At 41.7% G+C, this 7326-nt stretch overlaps 1 pseudogene; it reads left to right on the top strand.

Moving 5' to 3' along the window:
• The first annotated feature begins 799 nt into the window (after window positions 1–799).
• The window catches only part of LOC149152940 (uncharacterized), a 29631-nt pseudogene continuing 23104 nt past the window's right edge, over window positions 800–7326 (top strand).

Genomic DNA, 7326 nt, shown 5'->3' with positions numbered 1-7326 from the left:
CTATGTGCTCTCCATAGCAGCACTGGGTCTCTAGGCTCGGCTCTTACCCACAAGTCTAGGCTATTTTCCTGTCTCTGAAAAGTGTTATAAGCCCTGAGCCATTTTAGCTGATTAACCCCGAATGAAACGAAGGCTTGCAATTGTATGTCCCCAACAAAAGGGCCAGGATTTAAATCAGTTTCCTGGTCTAGCACGAGGTTATGCAAGTAAAATTCACACAATAATCTTTGAACCTTAATTCCATAATGCTTGCAACAATCTATAAAATCATTAACAGTATTGATTTGTATAGGGGCACCCACCCTGACAGCTTTTATCTTTAATCGTAAATATCTTTCAAGCAAAAATAAAGCATAGTTTTTAGCAGGGGCCCTACAGGCCAGAATGTCATTATACAAAGAACACACAGTGTCCATCTGCCTAACAACAATATCTAATCGACGAGTTACCTTGGCAACCTTTTCTTGCTCCTTTTTCCAGCCTTCGAAGGCCTGGCTCTCGGACTGACTCATATCCCGAAGTTGTTGTTGCAACTCTTCGTATTTCTCCCAAGGGACTGTTTGTTCTCTCAGTTGTTCAGTTTCTTGTTGAGCTTGCTTCATCATCTTATGCAAGGTTCTTGTTTTCGGATCCTTTTTCCATAGAGCCGTAGAGGCCGGGAGTTTTACCTGAACCTTTTTGTTATATTGTTTGGAGTTTAGAACCCGAATTACCCCTGAGGGTGGTGCCTCTGTTTGGATCTCTTTATTCTCCTTTTCTTTCTTAACACGAATGAAAGGTTGCTGTGGTTCCCCTGTTAATGGAACATCATCCTGTCCCTCTGCCTCAATTGGAACGACAGTCCGTTCTTCAGTGTCAATTGGAACAGCAGTCTGTTCTTCAACGTTATTTTGAACAGCCGTCTGTTCTTCAGTGTCAATTGGAACAACAGTCTGTTCTTCAACGTCGTTTGGAACAACAATCTGTTCTTCAACGTTATTTGGAACAACGGTAGGTCTTCCAGCAGGGTTTTGACCAACAGGGCTGCTATAAGTCCTTCGTCTTCTTGTTCTACGAGATTTTACTGCAGTGGCCCTTTTTCTTTTCCTTGTGGTCCTTTGTATCCTCAGATTGGCTTTCAGAATCCGAATTTGTTGTCGGAGCTGGGCTATAGTGTTCAGCAGCCTCTGCTGTTTTCTCCTTAATTTCTTGATTTCCCTTGCCTCAGCAGAGGGCTTATGACTGGCCCTTAAATCTGCTCCTACTCCGTCTAGAATTTCTTCTGGTGCCTTGGGAACAGATTGTTCCCGATTGGTGTCCCTTATTTCTTCCTCATGAACGGGCGGGTTTTCTTCTCCTGCCTTTTCTGCATGTGATTTCTCAGGTATGTCTTCCTCTGGAGGTCCATCGGGAGGACCTGCTGGGCTAGAGGGTTGGCCATATTCCCCCATATTGGCCAGGATTGCGGCCAATTCATCTTCGCCCACAGGGTCTCGCAGCGGGCTGCTCTCTGGCTGCACTACTTCCTCCTCCTGATTGTCCTGCTCAGGGACTGCCTTGGAGTGTTTAGCTTCTGTTTCTGTTTCGGAATGCACTTCTCCCTCCTCGCCTCCTTCTCCGGCTTGCTCAGCCTCACCCCCAGATTGTCTAGCATTTTCTTCGGAAGGTCCTCCTTCTGGTTTTGGAGGTTCGTCTGTAATCTCGATTGGCTGGCTGGTGCTTTCCCGAATCTTTTCCAGCCTCCCTCCTGTTCGAGCTAGCCAGGTTGATTTTCTTAGTCTCTCAGGTTGTTCAGGTGTACTGGCAACAGGTTTTTCTGCTACCAATTCTCTGCATTTTTCTGGTCATTCCAGTGTGCTTGAAGAATGTTTACGTTTTGGAGCAACATGTTTTTCTACTGCCAATTCTCTGCGTTTCTCTGATCGTTCCGGTGTGCTAGAGGAATGTTTAGGTTTTGGGGATGGTGCAGCCAATCCCCCCTCAATCAATGCAATGAGCTCCTCCCAACTACTCTATTGTTGAGTGAGACTATGGCTCACTATCAATCAAATCAATCCATGGTGGCTAACAACTGTTTCTACGTGCTGTGCCTTTTTCAGGCTTCGGGCCGCATCATGCAATAGTGAATTTAAAAGTGCAGGCAGATTTACAGAACATTTTTCTTTTAAAACAACTAAGAGTTTAAGATGACGTGGTCTTACCACGTCTTTCCTTCCTTCACAAGTAATGTAGCTCTGCACTATCTTTGCTAATTCGGTCCAGGGTTCTCCTAACGTTGCTGGCAGAACTCCCTTCCCCTTAACTGTCAAGCTTTGGCCTTCATCCTGGAAAATCTCCATAATCTTTTGTAGTCTTTCTTTCCTCAGCGTCCATACAGGTCCGACGGCTAGTAGTCCTGAGACTTCTGCAATTACATCATCAGTGACCGCTATCCGCCTTTCTCTTACTATGGAGTAGTCCTCCTGCAAGTTTTGCAGAAATTCCAACGCCACTGTCTCGTTTGATTCTTGTAGGCGACTAAAATAATTCAGCCATCCTGCCTTTTCCAGGATCTCCCGGGCAACAGCGGAGACTGTCAATTCCTGAGGTTCTCTTCGGATTGCCTTTCCTCCCATGGTTCCACTAAGAATTTCCAATGGAACAGCAACTGCCTATGTTGTTTTGAGACACAGAGAGGGTGATCGTCGCAAGAAAAAACAGAGTATGCAACAAAAATGGATTGTGGATGGCAACTTTGTGTAAAATAGAATTATCATACCGTTAAACCATGCCATACCTTCGTACACTATCTACCTCGAATGGTGTGCTGACACGTAACTCGTGGAGTAATGAGATTACCTTCCCCCCCGCGATGTGATAGGCTGCCCCAGCCGTCAAATAGAGGAGCAGCAGCCATCGTGTAACCAGTCATAAAGGAACAACATATAAAATTACGCCATGTTTTAGATGGACAACGAAATACCGAAATCGAGGCAAAAAGGTGGATCGCGTTTTACATAAGAGCCTGCGTGATATGATGCGAGGCCGGGGGATGGGACGTCTGTCAATCGTACGAAATCTCCAGAGGTCATTGTCAGTTCCTTTGCCATGATTGGTGGTAATGAGTGTTCATGCGATATATTCATTGGGACATAACATATGAATTATTCATAGGATATAAGAGACAAAGAAGTATTAATATCATACCTATTGGTGTAAGCATTATGACTTTGATACCATTAACAGAGCTCTGCTGCGGACAAGTGTTCATAACCTTGGCAGATTTGTTTATTTCACCCTTGGAACCATGATCCTTTATGTGTATTTTGAAAAATATTTTGTTGAAATGCAGGTCATTATGCTGGCTTGGTAACCAGGTAGCCATAATGCCATTCACAAGGAAGGTGCGAAACGTGGACAGGCCGGCTCGTGATGAGACCCCCTGTTCCAAGGTCTGTTTATTTAGTGTACCTTTTGGACCATATCCCTGGTGTGGTGGCCATACTGGGAATGCCACTTCGCTTCCATCCTGATGATCATGGTAGGCTGGCTCGTGATGAGACCCCCTATCCTGCATTTGAAAATTAATAATCCATATTCATTTTTTCTTTTTGCAAAGCACTTTTTTCTTATTTATTTACACATAAGGGTGGTTCAGAACTCCTTAAGAGTGGGAATGGTGGAAGAAGTCTTATCATCCCAACAGGAAGATATGAATCCTCTGCTCTTATACCTAAGTAATAATCAAAGAAAATTTTTAGGGAAATCGCCATGATAAAGATAACCAACCAAAACAATGGGAATAAGTCAATGACAACGGAGATGAGAGGTAAGTATGTCCCTCCTCTTGTCCTCTTATCAATACTAGGCCCTATAAAGATAGCGATCTATGATCTGCTGACTTCGGTATGTCGTAATTTATGTTCATTGCATAAGTGCATAGCTGTATCTTAAAGACTGGAGAGAACATGGCTAAAAGCATCCTCAATATAAATCATCACAGAGAGCAAAAACATGGCTATGGTGTTCCTTTTGAAAAAGGAACAGGAGAGAAGAATCCATGCAAAACAAATAGTTAAGATGTCGTTCTTTGAGAAGGAACAGCCGAAGATCATGAATGTTGTCCCCTTTGAAAAGGAACAACAGAAACTCACAAATGCTGTTCCTTTTGAAAAGGAACAGCAAAAACTCACAAATGTTGTTCCTTTTGAAAAGGAACAACAAAAACTCACAAATGTTGTTCCTTTTGAAAAGGAACAGCAAAGACTCACAAATGCTGTTCCTTTTGAAAAGGAACAACAAAAACTCACAAATGTTGTTCCTTTTGAAAAGGAACAGCAAAAACTCACAAATGCTGTTCCTTTTGAAAAGGAACAACAAAGACGCACAAATGTTGTTCCTTTTCAAAAGGAATAGCAGAACATCACAAATGCTATTCCTTTTGAAAAGGAACAGCAAAAAAACTCACAAAAGCTATTCCTTTTGAAAAGGAACAGCAAAAAATTACAAATTCAAAAACTCAGAAATTCTGTTCCTTTTGAAAAGGAACAACAGAAACACAAAAACAAGCAAATTCTGTTCCTTTTGGAAAAGGAACAGCAAAGACACGCAGAATGCAAAAATCAAAATTAAAAAAAGAGAAAGATCAACAAAAAAATGTTAAGAAAACGTATATACAAAAACTTATGTACAAGTTATAGGAAAAAAATGCATTCCTTACTGAATTACAGGTGAGGAAGATTTTACTTCCTCTCCTAAAATTTCCATATCAGTGTCTCGACGTAGCTGCTGACAGAAGGATTCCCGAGTGAGTGGCCTGTGATAGAGATGAACTCGGTGGCCATTTACCTTGAATGCATATCCAGAACCGTCGATTGTGATCAGAGTAAGGGTCCCATTATCATGTACTTTCTGGATTTCGTATGGTCCCAACCAACGAGTCTGCAGTTTCCCTGGGAAGTCCTGAAACCGAGAGTCATATAACAGAGCCCAGTCTCCTTCGTGAAAGACTTTGTTCTTGATAAGTGCATCATGCCATTTAGCTCACTGTTGTTGAATAAGTGTTGTATTTTGTAATGAAGAGAGCCTTATTTCGTCCAATTCATTAATTTGTTGTAATCGATTAATTTGTGCGTCACTTAAATCTAGGCCAACTTCCTGTGCAGTTTGTAATGTTTGGATTTCGAATTCTATGGGGAAAATAGGTTGTTTTCCAAACACTAATTGATAGGGCGAATAACCGGTGGTACTTCTCCATGTGGTTCTATAAGCCCAGAGTGCTTCAGGTAGTCGGGCGGCCCAATCACGCCTATGTGAAGCAATGGTTTTTGTTAAAATTGATTCTATTACCTTATTGCTACTTTCTACTTGCCCATTCGCCTGCGGGTGATATGGGTTAGTAATTTTATGCTGGACGTGATAATTGTTAAGTGTTGCAGCTAATTTGTTTCTGGCAAATTGTGGTCCTCCATATGTAATTATTTCTCTTAGAAGGCCATAACGTACAAACAAATGGAACAGGAACTGTATTACAGAATCTTCTGTAGCTCTAGGCAATGCTTCAGCCTCAACCCATTTGGTGACATATTCCATGGCTACCAAGATATATGTTCTCTAATTTGATGATGGGTTGATAGGTCCAATGAAATCAAGAGCCCATCGTTCAAATGGTTCAATGACTAATTGCGGCCTCAGAGGCATTTCGTCGGCTTGACCAGGTCGTCCTGCTCACTGGCAGCTGTCACAAGCTTGAACGAATTTCTTCGCATCCTTAAAAATTGTAGGCCAGTAGTATCCTGTCTGCAATACTTTATGTGCTGTTCTTTTTTCAGCAAAGTGTCCCCCACATGGTCCGTCATGACAGGCTTTTAAGATGTCGAAAATTTCATCCTCTCGAATACATCTCCTAATTTGCATGTCTACTCCTGTGTGGAACAAATAGCCCCCAATCCATGAAAATCGAGTACTCTTCTGAACAATCTGCTTACATTCATTAGGGGTTAAGTGCTTTGGTAGCTTACCTACTGCAAGGTAATTAGCAACATCAGCATACCAGGGTGTTTGAACAGCAATAGCAAACAGGTGTTCATCCGGAAATTGGTCTTCCACTGATGCTGTCTCAATTGATTTTGGTATTCGTGAGAGAAAATCAGCTACAGGGTTTTCCTTGCCGGCTCGATCTTTGATTGTGATATCGAACTCCTGCAATAAGATCAACCATCTAGTTATTCTAGCATTTGTGACAGGCTTATTTGCTAAATATTTGATAGCAGAATGATCTGTATATAAAATAACGGGATAGCCTGTAATATAATGTCTAAACTTATTGACAGCATGTATTACATCGAGGAATTCTTTTTCCGTGACAATGTAATTCAATTCAGCAGGGGATGAATTTTTTCCGATATAATAAATAGCATATGGTTTTTTATCCTCTTCCTGCCCAAGGACTGCACCGATTGCTGTATCTGAGGCATCATATGAGATTTGGAATGGTAAATTCCAGTCTGGTCCTCGAAGGACTGGAGCTGTTGATACAAGCTTCTTTAATTCCTGGAAAGCGTGGTCACATTTTTCTGTCCACATGAAATCAACATTACCAGTTAGTGCATATAGAGGTGCAGCAATGTGTGAATAATGTTCTATAAATCGTCTATAATACCCAGAAAATCCAAGAAAGCTGCATACCTCTGTTTGAGTAGTGGGGGTGGGGATAAGAAAAAGTATTTGAATTTTGGCCGGATCTACCTGAATGCCAGCTGCTGAGACAAAATGTCCTAGAATAAGCCCTTCAGTCATCATCATATAACATTTTTCGTGGCTTAAGCAAAGCCTGGTAGCAATGCAACACTGTAGGACTTTTTCTAGAGTGTCTAAAGCTGGATCAAAATCATCTCCATATGGTGTAAAGTCATCCATGTACACTTCAAGTCCATCATTTATTAAATCTGCAAAGATGCTAAGAATAGCCCTTTGGAATGTGGCAGGAGCATTACATAGGCCAAAGTGTAGAACTCTATAGGCAAACGTTCCCCAAGGACAAGTAAAGGTAGTTTTATCCTGGTCTTCAGGGGCAATCTGGATCTGATTGTATCCACTGAAGCCGTCCAGGAAAGAAAAGAATTTCTTTCCTGCTAAAGTGTCCAATACTTGGTCTATGAATGGGAGAGGGAAGTGATCTTTTTGTGTGGCTTTGTTTAACTCCCTATAATCCACACAAATCCTCCATTTCCCATTTTTCTTGGGTACAACCACAAGCGGAGAGACCCATTTACTATCAGAAATAGGATAGATAAAATTAACATCTAAAAGTTTCTGAAGTTCAGCTTTTACAACATCTTTTAGATGAGGGTTGAGTCTTCTTTGCGG

Source organism: Pinus tabuliformis, chromosome 9 (genome assembly GCF_031772625.1).
Source record: "Pinus tabuliformis cultivar Carrire ecotype Pingquan chromosome 9, CPIR1, whole genome shotgun sequence".
In the NCBI taxonomy this organism is placed as follows: Eukaryota; Viridiplantae; Streptophyta; class Pinopsida; order Pinales; family Pinaceae; genus Pinus; species Pinus tabuliformis.
Note: the sequence above shows the minus strand (reverse complement) of the source record. Positions and strands in the feature narration are given on the sequence as shown.